The sequence below is a fragment of the Scyliorhinus torazame genome, chromosome 3, assembly GCF_047496885.1.
Source record: "Scyliorhinus torazame isolate Kashiwa2021f chromosome 3, sScyTor2.1, whole genome shotgun sequence".
NCBI lineage: Eukaryota > Metazoa > Chordata > Chondrichthyes > Carcharhiniformes > Scyliorhinidae > Scyliorhinus > Scyliorhinus torazame.
The window spans coordinates 38,648,143-38,668,205 of record NC_092709.1 but is presented as its reverse complement, the minus strand read 5'-3'; positions in this window follow the sequence as shown (position 1 = coordinate 38,668,205).

Below are 20,063 nucleotides of genomic sequence, written 5' to 3'. Positions count from 1 at the left end.
CGACCCTGACCTATACAAGAAATCAAGGTACGATCTCCGCAAAGCCATCCGGAATGCTAAGAGAGAATATCAAACCAAGCTAGAGTCACAGACAGACTCTCGGCGGTTGTGGCAAGGACTAAACAACATAACGGGCTACAAAGCGAAGCCGAACAGTATCTCTGGCAGCAGCGCACCCCTTGCCGATGAACTCAATGCATTCTATGCTCGGTTCGAATAGGTAACCAACAATCCGCTGGCGAGTGCCCCAGCAGCCCATAATTCACCCATACCCACCATCACAGCTTCCGAAGTCAGATTGGCCTTCCTGAAAGTGGACCCTCGGAAGGCGACGGGCCCAGACGGGATCCCTGGTCGTGCACTCAGAGCCTGCGCGGACCAGCTGGCAGAGGTATTCACGGACATCTTCAACCTGTCCCTACTCCACTCCGAGGTCCCCACCTGCTTCAAGAAGACCACCATCATACCGGTCCCAAAGAAGAACCAGGCAACGTGCCTCAATGACTACCGACCAGTGGCCCTGACTTCAATCATAATGAAGTGCTTCGAGAGGTTGATCATGAAGCGCATCACCTCCATACTCCCAGAACGCCTTGATCCACTGCAATTCGCATACCGCTGCAACCGGTCCACATCAGACACCATTTCCCTGGCCCTACACTCATCCCTAGAGCATCTCGAAAACAAGGACTCCTACATTAGACTCCTATTTATTGACTACAGCTCCGCCTTCAACACCATAATCCCAGCCAAGCTCATATCAAAGCTCCAAAACCTAGGACTTGGCTCCCCACTCTGCAAATGGATCCTCGATTTTCTGACCAACAGACCACAATCAGTAAGAATGAACAACAACACCTCCTCCACAATAGTCCTCAACACCGGCGCCCCACAAGGCTGCGTACTTAGCCCCCTACTCTACTCCCTGTACACACACGGCTGTGTGGCAAAACTTGGTTCCAACTCCATCGACAAGTTTGCTGACGATACGACCATAGTGGGCCGGATCTCGAATAACGATGAGTCCGAATACAGGAGGGAGATAGAGAACCTAGTGGAGTGGTGTAGCGACAACAATCTCTCCCTCAATGCCAGCAAAACTAAAGAGCTGGTAATTGACTTCAGGAAGCAAAGTACTGTACACACCCCTGTCATCATCAATGGGGCCGAGGTGGAGATGGTTAGCAGTTTCAAATTCCTAGGGGTGCACATCTCCAAAAATCTGTCCTGGTCCACCCACGTCGACGCTACCACCAAGAAAGCACAACAGCGCCTATACTTCCTCAGGAAACTAAGGAAATTCGGCATGTCCACATTAACTCTTACCAACTTTTACAGATGCACCATAGAAAGCATCCTGTCAGGCTGCATCACAGCCTGGTATGGCAACTGCTCGGCCCAGGACCGCAAGAAACTTCAGAGAGTCGTGAACACCGCCCAGTCCATCACACAAACCTGCCTCCCATCCATTGACTCCATCTACACCTCCCACTGCCTGGGGAAAGCGGGCAGCATAATCAAAGATCCCTCCCACCCGGCTTACTCACTCGAACAGACTCAAAAACAGCTTCTTCCCCACTGTCACCAGACTCCTAAATGACCCTCTTATGGACTGATTTCATGAACACTGCACCCTGTATGCTTCATCCGATGCCAGTGCTTTTGTAGTTACATTGTATATGTTGTGTTGCCCTATTATGTATTTTCTTTTATTCCCTTTTCTTCTCATGTACTTAATGATCTGTTGAGCTGCTCGCAGAAAAATACTTTTCACTGTACCTCGGTACACGTGACAATAAACAAATCCAATCCAATCCAATCCATCACCAGATGAAAATCTGCTTCCTAGGGTTCCAATAATAATACTTTCCCTCAGACCCATACTATTTTGCTCAAACAAAGATTTAGTGTGACCACCACAGACCACTGCTAGGAGATGCAATGTCTCAGCTTAAAGAATGGACGTCTCTGCAGCCGTCTCTGACTCACTTTCCAGGTAACACATCTCTTTAACATTCTCAGCTGCAGTCTTCTCAGTGGCTTCTCTTGCTCACTCGCCAATGGTTCCGCTTCTCACCATCATTATCAAACTCTGTTATGCTTTGATGCCGCACCTCTATTATGTTGCTGAACTTACATCTTTCTGACCACCCGAGGACATTAAAAAATGGTGAAAGATGGATATTAAGGATATTAGTAAATAAATATTTCTGAGAGTATCACAAAGATTGGTAACCTACATAAAGGGAAAGTCGGAGGCCGTACTGAACAAGTGGGAGAGAGAGTGAAAACTTTGCTTGGGAAAGAGAAATTCACATGAAGGGAATAGCCCAAGGGCCCTGACTTCAGCAGAAGAGAACTACTTGAATGAAGGTAATAAAAGGACCAGAAGAGGAAAGGGGAAGAAAGCAGCTTGCAGTCAGAATTTATTAGGATCAGTTACGTTGTTCAACATTTTGTTTGTTATACTGTTCCATCAATCCTTCCCCAAGCTCACTCTGCATTCCTCAGCATCTACTCTCCCAGCACCTTCTGGCACAGCTAGATTTCTGGAACAAAGGGGCAGGATTATCTCAGCCCGGGGCCGGGCCGGAGAATCCCCGCGACCGGCGCGAATCGCGCCACGACGCCGGCATACAATTCTCCGCTCTGCAGCGAATCGGCGCCATTGGCGCCGGCGTGGTTGGCGCGGCGCTGGTCATGGGCCACTCTACGCGGCCGCCCCGGCGATTCTCGGGCCAGGATGGGCCGATCGGCCGCCGTGGAAACGCAGAGTCCTGCCGGCGCCGGCCACATCTGCTCTCAGCACGGCGGGAACTCAGTGTTGAAGGGTCGGGTGGTGTCCTGTGGGAGGGGAGGGGGGTCCGACCCCATGGGGTGGGCCTCCGATGTGGCCTGGCCCGCGATCGGGGTCCACCGATCGGCAGACCGGCCTCTCTGAATCCCGACCTCCTCTCTTCCGCGCCGGCCCCTGTACTCCTGCGCCATGTTGCATCGGGTCCGGCGTGGACAAGGGAGACATCGTGCATGCGTGGATACCGTGCCGGTGGGACTGCGCATGCGCGGGTTTGCGCTGGACCCACTGCACATGGGCGCATCCCCCGGCGCCCATTCCACAGCCGGATCAGCAGCTGGAGCGGAAACGCGACGGTGTCAACACTTAGCCTCAGGATCAGAGAATCCCGCTCCGGCAGGCAATGGATCAGAGGTGGCAATGGAGCAGATGCGCTGTCATCCCATGAGAGATGCCAACATGTAACACAGCCGCTGCAATCTTGCCACTCGGGGAGCTGTGGCTCATTGATGTGCAGGGAGCTGACCGAAGGAAACACCATCGAAGCTCATTTCTATGTGATTCACTACCCTTTCCAAGGTGTAACCCAGAGACTAAATGGCAACTGTTTGATTTTCTAACAAATTTCAACAGCTGGTGACAAACCTGAATACTGGTTTGGAGGATCCATGGAGTTGACCACACAGTCTGTTGTAGACTGAAGACTGCTCACTCCTGCGATAGGACAGCACCTAGAAGAAGAGCCCTCCGATATTTTAGAGATGGTGAAGCAGCACATCGTCAAACTTGCCAGTATGTCAGACAATCTCATCGGCAAAGAACGTAGTTTTCTCCTGAAGGCTGTGTACCCAAAGATTTGGTTTTCTGTCCTTCTCAGTGGAGCTTGGAGCTTGTGGTAGTCACCACTGATTGTATAATAGTTGTAACGATGATTATTAGAGGTAATACGGTCAGGCTCCTGTACTTTCGGAACGGGGGTAAGTCCCTGCTTGCTGGCTCCGCCCAGTAGGTGGAGTATAAATGTGAGTGCACACCCGAGCTGCTTCCATTCTGGTAGCAGCTGCATGAGGCCACACATCTCTGCTTAATAAAGCCTCGATTATTCTCTACTCTCGTCTCGTAGCAATTGATAGTGCATCAGAGCTAAATTGCCATGGAATCATAGAACCCCTACAGTGTGGAAGGAGGCCATTTGTCCCATCGGGTCTGCACCAACCCATTGAAAGAGCACCCTACCCATATCAACTCCCCCATCCATCCCATCCTATCCCCGTATCCCTACACTATCCCCGTAACCCCACTTAACCTGCATATCCCTGGACACAAAGCTGAAATTTAGCATGATGAAGCCACCAAACCTGCACATCTTTGGACTGTGGGAGGAAACTGGAGCACTCAGAGGAAACCCATGCAGGCACGGGGAAAATGTACAAACTCCACACAGACAGTGAGGCCCAAGGCCAAAATTGAACCCAGTTCCTTGCGCTGTGAGGCGGCAGTGCCAACCACTGTACCAACGTGCCACCTGACAAATAATTATGCAGGGAGTGGGTAATTGAGTTCATAGAATCCCTACAGTGCAGAAGGAGGACATTCAGCTCACAGAGTCTGCACCAGGAAGAAAACCACGTTGGCGCAAGGAAAATGTGCAAACTCTACACAGACAATCACCTCAGGCCAGAATTGAACCCGGGTCCCTGGTGCTATGAGGCAGCACTGCGAGTCCCTGTGCCACTGTGCCACTGTCCCTCCAACAGGTCTTCCCCTGGCTGTTCTATTCATTCATGCTCTGTGAGCTATCAAGTACTGATCTTTCTAATAGGCCATCTAAACACAGACAGCCAGTTTCTGATCCTTGGATGGAACACATTGAGTGTTGATACATTTTCTGGAGGATTGTCCTCCTATGAGTCCTCTTCCACTCATTTCAAGAGTTGAGAGGGTGTACAAAAGGGGGGGGTGTTACGGCATGAATTAGCATAGTGCTGACTGAAGAGGCGAGAGAGTAGCAGATAATATGCAGCATTACGCAGTACAAAGTTATCATGCTGCTTAAATTAGTGATTGATGTTAATGAAACAGGCATGCAGAGGACATATTCAATTGTTTCAAATACCTTCAGTGCAGCCGGCAGCTTTGCCATCGTCAAAGTTTTAGTTATTGGATGGCACAAATACATCAACGACTGCTAGGTCAATTTGAGTGAGGACCTGGATGCTTACTGGTGCCACCCCAGTTGTGCTCCGGCCCCTTTGCTTTCTTCATTATATTCTCCTGAATAAAGGGATGGAGATCATTGGTAAATGGCTGCTGAAAAGTAGAGTGCATTAGTGCAAGGCGTCTTCACACAGTGTACATGCTGAGAGTCAGAAGTATCCAGTTGCGAACGGGATGGGGAGTTTGTCAATGGAAAGAGAGTGGCTGAACTGTGAAATGAGAAACCAGTCATCAGAGAAATGCAATGTTTCGCATTTGCTACATGGTGAAATCAGAATACTGTAGGAGCCTGTTGTGAAGGCAGCAAGCATCAGGGGAATGTATGAGTAGAGTGAGAAGGAGGGCTGCTCCGGAATTTGCATGTGTTTGGTGGAACAGCCTGTGGTGCAGGGAAGAAAAGTGTATAGGTTACAGGGGAGTGTAGAGGTTGGCAAGGGGGGTTGGGGAGAGCTCTGTAGCCTGATATAAAGTAGGTAAGTGGAGATAGGAAGAGCTGTGATCATTCTTGCTGCTCTCATGTTAATTTGCATGGTTTCCTGCATCCACGTGGTGGGGAGGGTGCCATGGGTGTTAACAGAAATCCGGCACCACTCCTCTGTAAATTTTGATCGGCACCACTTTCCTGTCACTTGATGGAAAGGCAGTGCTCTCACCACTTTAACCAACACTAGATGCCCTTAACTGACTCCATTCCCTTTTATACCTCCCTGTTCAGCCAGACAAGTTTCACGGTTGAATGCAACCATTTCTTCCAGAGCTGCAGTCACTCTCCAAGTAATGAGTGAGCAGCATGCAGGAAATCTCACCCTCCAACTGGGCAGGTCAAATACAAATGAGGCTGGACGGTTAAGATGGCCCAGGGCTCGCAATGGATGGGTGAGCCACTCGCCCTGCCAACCACCTGCTGCTATAGACATTGGCTGATTGACTCTCCTCTGTTGGCTGTTGCATGGTATAATTAAAAATAATTACAAAAATCTAAAATAACAAATTAAAATATTGGCTTACGCACTCTGGGCAATGTCATGGGAGACCTGCTTCTCCTAAGAGCTGAGAGCATAAACCAAAAGCAACAAAGGGGAAACAAAATCATTCACTTAATAATTATTCATGAACAAGAACCACTAAATAAAATATTGATGCCGGTTATATAAAAGTGTCGGAACTGCATTTTGCGGCAAAAAGCATCAAAGGATCAATTTTAACCGGCCATGGTTCCAGGGAGGTTGGGTAATTTTTATAAAGGCCCTCAGGCGCCTAAGCTTGTAGTATTATAACTCATTGGCATCTCTTCTATGTTGCGAGACAGCTACCCATGTGGCAGGCAGGAGTGGTAATTCAGGCAAGTGGAGCCTGCCAGCCGGTACAGTGGATGGTTTTAGGATAGTCGTGCAGAAGTTGGGGAAATAGGGGACAGAGGAGTCTAATTTATCTTGTGCCTGGAAGAACACTCCACCAGCTCCTGACACCACAAAAGAAAGATACCTACTTAACTTGGAGACGGCCCCTTTTAGCTGCTTACCTGAACGTCTCAATGCCCTACATGCTTGGGTGTGCGTTAAAATGCAATTCAGGTCTCACTACCAGAGTGTGACCTTTAGATGTGTAAATAAAAGAGACTGCTGCCTGCTTCTTGTCGTGTGCGATTAAAATGGTGGCCAACGGGTTTCCAAAGTGGTTTGTTACAAAACCCCACAAATTATATGTGCGAGAGTATTCCAACCTGAAACACTGGTTTGCATGGTGTATTCATTTTTGGATACCAGTGAGAAACACAACTGTGAGAACTCAAACCTCTCTTTCATCAAACAACAATAAAAGTATTTATTAAAGTAGAAGAAAGATAGTGAAACACAACAAAGAACAATCTCATACTTTGGCACATTAATTGAATTTACAGTGCAGAAGAAGGCCATATGGCCCATCGAGTCTGCACCGGCCCTTAGAAAGAGCACCCGACCGATGCCCACACCTCCACCCTATCCGTACACCTTCAGCCTATCCCCGTAACCCCACCTAACCTTTATTGGACATTTACATGGCCAATTGACCTAACTTGCACGTCTTTGGACTGTGGGAGGAAACCGGAGCACGCCGAGGAAATCCACACAGACACGGGAAGAACGTGCAGACTCCACACAGACAGTGACCCAAGCCGGGAATCGAACCTGGAACCCTGGAGCTGCGAAGCAATTGTGCTAACCACTATGCTACCGTGCTGCCCATAGCCTGGAAACCCAGAAGCATCTATTTCCCCCATAACCCTGAACTCTACTGAGACCTCTCCATTTCCCAAATAATAATCAGAAATCTATTGGTCAGATCTAGCCAGGGACTACAACACAGTACAGCCTAAGTCAGTATTTTTCAAATTTTTTTCCCCGGGACCCACTTTCGTCAACTGGCTGACCTTCACGGCACACGTCACATTCACTTACCTTTCATGCGAAATGGGCGCCTGCTTGATCCTCATGATTTCATTCCAATCAGGTTCACAGGAGGAAAGGGTGATGTGCATATCAGGTGCAGACATCAGCCAGTTTCGTTGTGCCATATTCACCTTTATGAGGTCGTAACATGCAATCTCACACGTGTAGGTAGTAGTGAAGGGCAATAGCAACAAAATGATTGTTTTACTCAGCACTGGATACTCCTGGGAGATGCTATCCATAGTGCTGACAGCCTCATGGACTTTTGACATGTCTTTGATGTGCTGTCACAGGTCAGGTACAGCAGCTCAGTCTTTTAATTTGGCGTCAGTTAAGTCAATAACTGACTTTGGGGTCTCAACCTCAAAAGGAACGTTTCACCCCCACTTCTCTTTCAAAAGCTGAAACTTCTCCTTGCATTTGCCAGTACTTCTCTGCAGATAACACACATGGGCTTTGTATCCATAAATGCATCGACACAATTGACAAATCTATACCTCAAGAAATCATGTTTATACTGCTTTGTTCCCGAGTTAAATTTCTTCTTCGTAGGCCAGAGGCCTTGGTGCTCTGTACAGAGCTAACACGAGCACTGTTCTGTCATGCCATGGGTTCTCCTGAGCAACTCTCTTCAGCTGATACAGATGTGAGATCCTGGCCAGTAGGTACATTGCCTATTTGTGGTTCTGGCCATCTCTTCCTTGTAACAAAAAGATCCATCTTTGTGTAAAAAAGAATACATTCATTTTAATGGCATCCTCCCATTTTGTGACAGGCGGTAAAGCGTTCGCGCATTCTAAATTCTTCCCCACCCCCTCCTCGCATAGCTAAAATTCCCCCAAACATATCTACAACAAAAAGAAGGCTTAATTACAAAATGGCAAAAATGTTTTCAAAAATCTCAAAAGTATTTTACTTTTACTAAACTTTACATTACTAAGAAACAAGACAATGTTTTAGAGTTTGGTAATTTCAAAGGAACCATCATCTTTTCATGGTTTCTAGCACCGTCTATTAAATATAATAGCAAATTTCATTGTACCTGGTGCATATGACAATGGGCTAAATTCTCTGACCCTCGACGCTGGAAACCTGGGGCGAGATTCTCCGACACCCCGCCGGGTCGGAGAATCGCCGGGGGCTGGCGTGAATCCCGCCCCCGCCGGTTGCCGAAGACTCCGGCACCAGAGATTCGGCGGGGGCGGGAATCGCGCCGCGCCGGTTGGCGGGCCCCTCCGCTCGATTCTCCGGCCCGGATGGGCCGAAGTCCCGCCGCTAAAATGCCTGTCCCGCCGGCGTAAATTAAACCACCTACCTCACCGGCGGGACAAGGCGGCGCGGGTGGGCTCCGGGGTCCTGGGGGGGGCGTGGGGCGATCAGGCCCGGGGGGTGCCCCCACGGTGGCCTGGCCCGCGATCGGGGCCCACCGATCCACGGGCGGGCCTGTGCCGTGGGGGCACATTTTCCCTTCCGCCTCCGCCACGGTCTCCACCATGGCGGAGGCAGAAGAGACTCCCTCCACTGCGCATGCGCGGGAATGCCGTCAGCGGCCGCTGATGCTCCTGCGCATGCGCCGCCCGGAGATGTCATTTCCGCACCAGCTGGCGGGGCACCAAAGGCCTTTTCCACCAGCTGGCGGAGCGGAAATTCGTCCGGCGCCGACCCTAAGGTTGGGGCTCGGCCCCCAAAGATGCGGAGTATTCCAGGCGCAATGCCCGTCTGATTTGCGCCGTTCTGGGCGCCAGTCGGCGGACATTGCGCCGTTTCCAGAGAATCTCGCCCCGATCTGCGATCAGATGGGGAATTGGGCGTCTTGCCGAAAATCGAGGTCCGCGCCAGATGCTGACTGCCATGCCCCAGGGCCCCGGTCTGGACGGCAATGCGATCCTCAACCCACACCGGCATAGGCATGCAAAACCAGCATTTGCATGTGTTTAAATATCATTACGGGGTTTGACCCAGTATGATCAATGCCTCCGCGAATCTCCGCCCCGCTCAGATGGAAGTTACGTTGGCATGGTTCACAACAAGTATTGAAAAGCAGGGTTAGGGTGCCTTGACTTCTGAGGGCGATAGAGCAGGTAATATAAGTTGCAAAAATGGTGAAACACTTTAAAACCATGTAGCACTTGCTGGGGGTGGGGGTGGGGGAGGGGGGGGTGCCTGCCAGGGCCAGGGAGAGTAGCGGGGAGTGACTCGCTGATGGCCCCGAGGATTTGGAGTGTCTCCCTTGGGGTCGGGGTGGCTGAGCACGGACCGCCATTGCTGTAGTAGTTGCTATAACGGCAACCATTTGGTACAAGTTACATGCCCCTGACTGTTCACTCTGCCGACTGCTCACTGTCCTTTATATGTTGACAGAGCGTCAGGTCATTAGGGAGCCCACCCAGGCCACCTCTCTGGAAATCATCAGTTCCAGCTGACCCATAAATAGAATGGGCGTGGCCAAGCTCAATTAGTGGCACACCAGATGCTGGCACTCCTCAGTGCACTCACCAGAAGCATAACCCCATTGCAGAGGGGGTAGGGGAACAGGGGAGTGCACCTAAACAAAGGGCACATGCACCGTGGCCTTTGGCACCCTCCCTGGCACACTACTCCACTCAGGGCAGAGGCCTCACCAATTACATTATCAGCTCGCCCACTTCACAGGACCACCAGCTGTCTCCAAACCCTGCCTGTCCACCAGGCCCCAGTTCCCACCCATCCTGCCCCCTGACAGGTTGTCACTACCTGTGCGTCACACCCAGGACCCACATCACACTGTAGCTAAGCTCCAGAAAACTCTCACCCCTCTCGCCCAACCCCAGGCCGGAGTAAGCTCTGGAGGCTCCACCGTCACCTAGCACTGCCAGTCCTGGAGGCTTGCTCCCATTTAAACCAGGGCGTTGATGCCCACGGCCATAGAGCATAGAAACTGGGTCACATTCCTCAGCGAGTGTGACATGTCCCACTGTGACTGGGTCATGTTCCTCTGTGACTGTCCCAGGTCAGCAAGCGCCTGACCAGTGTCTCATCGCCCTCAGCCATGACCTTTGTGACTGGCCCATGCTCTGGAGCACCACAGCGATGTCCATGTGGGAATGGTACATGTCCACCTATGACTGGGCTCTCCAGTCCTCAGCCTCAGCCATTGACCACACAGTGTGCCCCAAGCTTTGGACGTCTTGACCCATGGCTGCGACTTTCTCACCCAAGGCTTCCTCTGCGGACGCCACTCCTCCAACTGCACCTGTAGGTGCTGGAAAGTTGCTGACACCCCCTCCTGTAGACCCTGGCTCTGCGTTTGCATCTCCACCAGTGATGGGATTATTCTTTCCAGAAGCGCGAAAGCTGTCTGTGCTACAGCTACTTCCGACTGCCCGTTCCCTCGGGAGTTCCTACCTCCACCTAATGTGCCGCATCATGTGTGATGTGCGCACTAGAAAGTGTCCTCTTCACTAAAATGTCCCAACAAAGTGATAGTCTCTAGGGTGGTGGAGGGTGCAGGTGACAGCAGTGATGAGAAGTCGGTGTTATCCCCGGTCTGGTCCTCTGGGGTGTTCTAAGGTTGCGGCTGGGGCCGGGTTATGCCAGAGAGGCCGACATCATCAGATGTGACCCTGCAAGACAAAAGACAGGAAACATGGTGAGATGCCGGGTAGGAGTTGTGTGAGGGAGAGGGGTGACACACTTGCTATAGGAACATCATTGCACATTAGGGGCTGACTGGGTTAACCAATGCCAACTTCCACCTGGGAGAAAGTCCTCTCTCCCACCTCCCCGGCTAGCTCCATTGTGCTCGGCAGCGGTTAGGATCCTTAGGTCTGATTTGCTCCCTCCGGTGTTCTCCCACTCTCAGCGGTTATGGGCCGTCTTCACCTGAGGGAACAGATAATGGGCAATGTGAGACATTTGGAGGTGGGTTACACAGGGGGTCGGTAGTTGACGGCCGGTGTCCGTAAGGCCAAAGAGGACAATGCAGATGTTGGGTTTTGGTGAAGGCTGGGATGTAAGGGGGATGCAGGCAGATAGTTTTCGGTTGGCCTCTGGTGGGTGGGGCGTGAGGGGTGAAGGATGGGAGTGATGCCTGGGGCACAGAAGTGGTCACTCACCTGGGTTGACCGAAGAAGGTCGTTCTTTTTTCCCCTCACTGCAGATCTGACTGCCTGGCGAGGGCAACAGCCCTCGCCGCCTCTGCCACCTCCACCCAGGCCCAGTTGAGGTCAGCGGGTGGGAACCCCCTGCCCACCCTGGGGAAGAGGGTGTGCCGCCTCTCCTCAACCACATCCAACGTCCTGTCCAGCTCACCCTCAGTTCACCAAGGGGCAGCTCTTCTCAGTTCCATCTTCCTGGCTGAAATGAGAGTGTGTGGGGAGTGGAGCGCTGATATGCTGCTCCAGCTTGTCAAGCTCTCCAGTGCCAATTCCAGCCCCAGCTAATCCGTGCCGGCAGGAATTAGAATAGCACTAGTTTCACATGGGCAGAGTGTTGGCCCATTAGCATGCCCTGAATAGCTCCAGATATAGCGCCCCCAATGGGAATGGAAACTCTCCCAATTCAGTCCCAGTGTCAACAGTCTCTGAAACGGAGAATTGTGCCCAATGACTTCTGGGCATTTCAAATCAGAGTTGCACGAGAGTGGAAAATCCATCATACGAACTCAATGTGCTTAGAATTGTTGTTGGAGAATTACAGAATCACAGAAGTTTTACAGTATAGAAGAAGGCCATTCAGCCCATTGTGGCTGTACTGACTCTCTGAATGAAGAATTCACCCAGTGCCATTCCCCTGTTTCCTTCCCATGATCCAACACACTCCTCCTTCTCAGATAACAGTCTCGTCCCCTTTTGAATGCTTCGATCAAACCTGCCTGCACCACACTGTCAGCCAGTGCACTCCAGAGCCTCTTCACTAGCTGCACGAGAAAGCTTCTTTCGTCACTGACTTTTAAATCTTATTAATTACTTTCAATTTTATTCTTGGTTTTATTCTGGCTAAAGTGAATTTAGGCTTGAGTTGGTAATAAAACCCCCGCAATGAAATGTTTTGATTAAATCCGGGGTTGGGTGTAATGTGGGTGATGGAGATATGCAGTACTCCTGTAACACATCGATTGGGCAGAGGTAAATCAAGGGTTTGTCTTCCAGGAGTCTGATTGACCTGAAAATATCTTTTCCATGCAGCTCCATTAATATTCTGAACCAGATTCAGATTTAAAAGATCTAAATTCTTCATGCCCAGGGACTAAATTTCAGCTTTATCCAAATGCTCGTGGTGTTTATTGCCTTGTTGCTTCTGAACCCATACAAATTAATTGCTTATTAGATTATATTCAGTGATTTCAGTGCATTCTGGCTCATCTGCGTGTGTCCTTAATTCATGGCTGAAGGATATTTGAAGCAATTGAATATATCCCCATGTGATCGCTGACATAATGAATGAGAACGACAACCAATTATTATCTGACAGTGCTTTGTGACTATGTGACGCTAACCAAATATGACAGGCTTGATAACTGAAAACTGACATTGTTGCATCCAGGAGATGAGATGCAACAGCATTTACAGAAAAATTAAGGGTCGAAAACATGGTGCTACGGTAATAGAATAGTTCAGAGGTGGCTGGTGTTCTGCATCCCAGGTGTTCAAACAGTTTTGGAGGGAGACATGATTTGCAAACAAAACATATGTTCTAATATAGCTTGCATTTACCACTCACGACTGACGTTGTTCATGTCCTTTGGTCCAAATATCCCACGAAAAAAGCATTGGGTAATTGTTTCAATACTTTGCTCTGTTGCTGAGAAGCAGAATGCTGGAATACATCTGGCAATGCTCAGATTTTACCAACGGTGATAATCGATTAATGTGTGCCAAGAGAAGATTCCAGACAATGTACATTTACTCAGGGCCCTCTGATTTTAAGTAGGTATGCTAATTCAACCCTGTCAGATTGGGGTCAATAGTATTCCAGCACAAATGGGGAAAGCATAGGTGCATTGCTGAAATGGCTGGCCAGGTTAATTGTTTTCTCCATCTAATTTCTCCAGTGAAACTGTCATAACTTATTTAAGTGTGATGAATGGGTAATGTGCCTTTAAGACCGATGCATGTAATGCCCCTTTAAGACCGGGTTTGGAACCCTGGGGGACTCCGCCTCTGGCTCCACTTCCCAGGGTTCCGGATATAAGGTAACAACGTCCTGTGGGCGGCACTCAGTGAGGACTCATCTCTCTGGCTGGTGAAGTTCTCTGCTTATTGAAGCCTTCGTTTACGAGTACACTCACTCGTGTCATTATTGAGGGTACATCATTAAGTTAATGATAATTGCGTCAATTTGGGCTTAGGTTTTGGTGTTTGCATTAAAGTTTGGATAAGTTTGTGGTAGTATCTATGCTTTTTAAAATGATTGCTTCAAAGTTTCTATTTTTTTGCTAATAATCAATAGTACAAGCGACTGCCAAAGTGGCTATAAACAGTGACATGTTGGGCAAGCATGGAGTAACATTCGGTGATGGTCTAACTCTTCCTTTAACTCTGCTCATTTCCTGAAGGCCTTGCTGTGGGAACTCATACAGAATCTAGTTCTGTCTTTTTACAGGCTATGTGGAATATTCTTTGTTCTAGTCCTACTTGAGGTGTTGGGTGCTCTGAGGTACAGACGAACCAACACGGTTGCGATTGGTACAACGCAGTTTTATTCCAACTAACTATTTACACATCTGACTTGGTACTCAGCACGTTGTGACTGTGTGAGTGTCTTGCTATGAGGTCCTGGCTCTGTGCTGTCTCCAGATGGACTGACCAGGAAGTGTTGTGTTTCTTGTCTTATACTGTGTCTGCTCTTGCCTGTGATTGGCTGTCGTATTATGTGTGCTAATTGGTCCGTTGGTCTGTCTATCATTATGTATGTGTTATGATGTATGTTTGAATATCATGACACTACTCAGGTCCCCTTTCTTTTCTCTTTTTCCTGTACATTAATGATTGTGTTGGTGCAATTTCCTGCTCTTTCTCCAAACTGGAAATCTCTGCTTCCAATTCCTACCCATCCCTTGCCGTCACTGTTCCCATTCCTTCCTCAACTCCATTTCTTGGGTTAAGCTATCAATTGATATCACTTGTGCTGACCCCAACAGCTACCTGGACTATACTTGCTTCCATCCCTTTTTCTTTAACTACTCTATTCCGTTCTCCCACTTACCCTGGCTCCGGCCTATCTGTTCTGGCATTCCAAGCTTCCAAACTGGTGCTTCCATTATGTCTTCCATTTCCTTCTCCACCATGGCTGACAAGGGCCCTCCTGTGTGTCTGTTCTATTTTCCACACTCCAGTTCACACCCTTGTCCTTTCCAAGTTGCCCTTCTCTTCACCTTCCACCCTGTCAACCGCCACACTCAATAGAACACCTTCTACGTTTGATGAATCTCTCAGAGGGTCGTGAGTCTTTGGAATTCTCTTCCCCAGAGGCAGGGTCGCTGAATATTTTTAAAGAAGATGGATCTTGACTAACAAGGGAGTCAAATGTCATTGGGATATGTGAAATGTGGAGTTGAGGCCACAATCAGATCAGGTACGGTCTTATTAAATGGTAGAGGAGGCTCCAGAGGCAGAATGGCCGACTCTTGTTCCTCCCTCGTATCCCAAGCTAATTCTAAATTTCCCCCACAAAACAGTGATTAAGGCAAGAAAATGACCTGTGAGCTTCAGAAGTAACAGAAGTTAAATAAAACAGTGACGAAAAGCATTTTTCAGATTCTTCTAGCTGTTACGGGTTATTGTTGATAGATTCTTCTTCTAAGCGCGGTTGGCTGTAATTAACTTCCCCTGACCTCTTGTCGGGACAGTAAGCAGCATTAATGGAGTCTTTCCTGTCTGTAAGTTCTGATAAAGTTACACTTCCCAGAGTCAGCTATTTAATTTATGTCTCTTAAACTTTGCAGCAGATGGACATTTACTATTTAAGCAATCTCAAATTTGAACAATTTTACAGGGACCTGATGCTGCTGCCTGGAATGAGATTCAATCCCAGAACAAAGGAGTGGAGGGTCTGGACTCTCCCCCCACCCCGCGCGACATTGGCAATGTGGATCGCGATCGAGCGGAGAATCGGGCATCCGGCTGAAATAGAGGTCTGAGCCGGACACCAAACCGACCACTGTACTTCTGCCCCCCGGTGGTGGCGGGATCGGAGTTCATGCCCACACGCCAGCGGTAGGATGCTACTTTGCGAGCCCGGCACAGATTCTCTGGGCCCTCGCGATTCTCCGGTCCTCTGGGCCAGGAATCATATGGGTGCGGATCACTACAGGTATCACCAAAAATGGACCTAACGTGGTGTACCTCGCAGTGGGCCAAATACCACCAGAGGGCCACCATACCCCTCCCCCTCCCACAATGCACTACCTGACAACTCCTCGTCTACCAGAACTCCCCCCCCCCTCCCACCAGCATTGCCACCCTAAAATGGGTGACCTCCCCCAAGGACCCTTACATTGGGAGACCTCTCAAGGATCCCCTAACTAAAGAAACCTCCCCACAGGGACTTCGCGGACTAAAGGTACCCCCACCAGAGACCCGCTAACTAAAAGGACCCCCTGGCACTCCCTAAATAAAGGATCATCTCTCCCCCTCCCCCAGAAAAGACCTGGAAGCAAGAGAGCAGCCCAGATAGGGGCAGTGTAAAACATTACAGTTGTAACACTCCTGGAAAAAGAACAGCTGTGATCTGTGTTTAAACCCCTCAGATCCTTTAGCAGGAAGCCATTAATTAATTTCTGGTAGTGGGCTGTGATTGACAGCTTCCACAAAACAGCTGTGAGCCTTGCTTCATTCATCTTCTTCATGATGAGTAACTCTAAGTGCGGGGACGATAATGTTTACAAACATCAACCACATCAAAGAGAGTTATGTGCTGTCAATTTCTAGCTCAGCACTTCAACGTCACGAAAGCCTGAAGGGGCATGATTGGAATGCACTCAACTCTGTTTGATGTGGTTTATGTTTGTAAACATTATAATTACAGCAATTAGAGTGGAGAAGATAAATGAAGCAAAGCTATCAGCTTGCGCAGGCGGCCTGATAGCGTGATTCCCTTGGGAATCCCTCATTTTCCACGTCATGCCTAAATTTGCATGGCAAGGGATACTGAATTGCTTCCCGATTTGAGCTCCCAGTGGGATTTGCGTGCTCCTCCAGCGGGAGGACATCACCGCCCAAATGGAGAATCCTATAGAGCTGTAGAATCATTTATGCATGATGAGTTTTGATAGCTGTTTCACTTTCACATGCGTTCTTTGCTTCTTCTGCACATAAAGGGTGAAGACTTGTACAGTTCTCAGTCAAATCTACAAAACCATGCTGCCACCATGTTCCGTTCATCTCTGTGATATAAATATCAATCACATGACAAGGATTGGTGAAATAATAATGTGGTTTCTTTTTTTGAAGGTATAACAATATAAAAATAATGTGAACCAGAAAGTTATGTATAGTACATCTGACACATACTACTGCTGCGTGTAGACTGAATACAAGCTGGGGATTAATAAAACACATCTTGTCGAGGTGGTAGCGATTGACAGGTACACACCATTAAAGGTACCTAATTTCACAACAAGAGAGCGCATGTGCAAGCATATTTACGCAAATTGGAGACGTAGAGTACAAAAGCAAGGAAATTATGGTGAAACTTAAAAAACCCTGGTTCAGCCTCAATGGAGCATTGTGTCCAGTTCTGGGCAGTACACTTTAGGAAGGCATTCGAGATAGTTGATTCCAAAGATGAGGGTGTTCAGTTGTGTGGATAGATTGGAGAAGATGGCGCTGTTCTCAGAGAAGAGAAGGTTGAGATGAGATTTGAAAATGTTCATGGTAATGGCAGATCTGGATAGGATAGTTAGGAAGACCTGTTGGCCTGAAGGGTCACCAATGTAAGGAAAAGGAACCAAAGGCAACATGAGAAAAAAAGCACGTTTAGGATCTGGAATGTACTGCTTGACAGTATGGTGGAGGCAGGTTCAATCATGGCTTCCAAAAGGGAATTCTATAATTACCTGAACAGAAAAAAAACCTGCAGGGATTAAGGCGGGGAGTGGGACTGGCTGGGAGAGTAATTATTCAGTATTTCTCCTGTGATTTATAGACTTCTGCATTCAACATGAAGCTCAACTATTTCAGATCATAACCTCTGTCCAATATATTTGGACAGCAGCAGTTTGTGATGATGCTGCTGTTACTAGTTCGATATGCCGTCATCATCTATTTTTACCTTGTACCATCATCCCTTTTTTATTTAATCTCTCCCGTCTTCCGTATCTTATGAAAATGTTGCTTTTCATTCCTTCCCCTCTGCCCCATGTTCTCTGCCTCTATACTTGCATAAAACTTGTGATATTGTCTAACCTTTTCCAGTTCTGACAAACGCTGAAACACTGGAGGGAATTTTTAACTGAACATATTGGGGTAAGAACCCAATGCTAATTTTACACCCTACCCAAAGGGGGCAATTTTAGTCAGGAAACGGAAGGAATTGGGTGTAGTGTTGGTTTTGCGCATGGCCCATTGTTCTGTCCACTTACGTACACAGTAATATTGAGTGACGTGTAAAGTCAGTTTGGGTTTCCCACACAGTGAGCTAAATTAAAACTGCCCCCATTGACTCCATTTCCCTCGCCACAAATGCTGCCTGATCTGCTGAGTATTTTCAGGTTTTTTTCTGTTTCTTCAGTTTTCCAGCATCCAATGGGTTTTGCTTTTGTACTAAAGATTGACTAGCCCCATGCTGAACTTGGCCTTAAAACTGCCAGAGCATTACAAAATGGTTCTCAGGGGTATATGCCATTGAAATTGCTCCAACAGCGAGAAGCTGTTGATGATTTATGTGGGAACAAGAAGAGACTTAAAGACACATTATGAATTTTCAAAGCCTCTATCAAGTACTGGGGCAGAATTCTCCGCGAACCGGTGGGGCGGGCTGCACCGGCGCCGAGGAGTGGCGTGAACCACTCCGGCGTCGGGCCGCCCTGAAGGTACGGAATCCTCCGCACCTTCGGGGGCTAGGCTGGCGCCGGAGGGGTTGGTGCCACGGCAACCGGCGCCGAAGATCCTCCGCCGGCCGGCGTGAGTTGGCGCATGCGCGGGTGTGCCAGTGTGTGCTGGCGTGATCCCAGTGCATGCGCAGGGGGATTCTTCGCTGCGCCGGCCATGGCGGACCATTACAGCGGCCGGCGCAGAGGGAAAGAGTGCCCCCACGGCACAGGCCCGCCCGCGGATCGGTGGGCCCCGATCGTGGGCCAGGCCTCCGTGGGGGCACCCCCCGGGGCCAGATCCCCCCACTCCCCCCCGAGGACTCCACAGGCCGCCCGCAGAGCCAGGTTCCGCTGGTACGGACCTGGTTTGATTTACGCCGGCGGGACCAGCCGGAAACGGGCAGCTGCTCGCCCCATCGCGGGCCGGAGAATCGCAGGGGGGGCCGTTGTGAGCGGCCGCCGACCGGCGCGGCGCGATTCCCGCGCCTGCCAAAACCCTGGGGCCGGAGAATTTGGCAGCCGGCGTTGGGGCGGCGGGGCGGGATTCAGAGAGTGTGTATATCCCGCCCCTGTTCTCTAACAATTGAGCTTGCATAAATAAATGCAAGGGGCAACAAAAATCTCTGTGCTGAGGTCATGTTAGAATGTGGAATTATTGTAGCAGCATTACTTCATCAATTTAGCATTAACATAGAAGTCAAATAGCTCATTAGAGGATATAGTTAGCATTCCTTTGGCTGCAGGGTTTGTTCCACACAACCGGCTAGTGAGGAGGCAAGTATACATTTAATTCTTAGCAGTTTTTATCAGTAGGGGTTCTGGCTATCTACCCTGACAATATTGTGAGAACATGGTTTGAGCAGTAAAATTAAATATGGGGTCCTACTGAACAGACGGTGAGGGGAAAATTGACCTTCAACGACAGTGCAAACTGAACAACGTCGAATAGTTTTACATCAACCTAATTTTGTTTTCCAGTGTTCTGACTTTTGGTTGAAGGTTAGATCAGGCTGAAAAATGATTAAATGGATCATAACTGAATAGATATTTTTAAATACATGGATCAGTATTTTATCCAGTGTTTGATTTAGCTATGAATACTGAAAAATGTCATCCCCTCAAGTCAAACTTGAACAGTGGTTGAGCACAAAAGCTTGTTTTTAGAAATTAGAGTCATATAAACTTGAAATAAAAACAGAAAATGGTAGGTATGTGGGGGCGGTGGGGGAGGAGGAGATGGGGCCGGGTGAAGGGGGGGGGTGGGAGGGAGTCAGGATAGAAGTCTGACAAAAAGGGGGGGGAGTGGCGACGAGGATTAATCATCCTCCAGGGTGAAGACTAATGTTCAATTCATCAGTCATTTCCATGTTTTCCATGATCAATTCTCCAGACACACTTTTTGTCAGACCAACGCTCACTTCGTGAACAGTGTTGGTCACCTTGTGTGTGTTCAAAGTTCATCAGCAGACTCCTGTGAATTTGATCAGTATCTTTCCTCCACAGTATCGAAAAGGGGGTCCAACATTAACATCAGTTGGGATCGTAAGAATGCTCTCAAACTAGAAGAATACAAAAATTATGTGTGTGTGTGTTGAATAAAGCGGCACGCTCC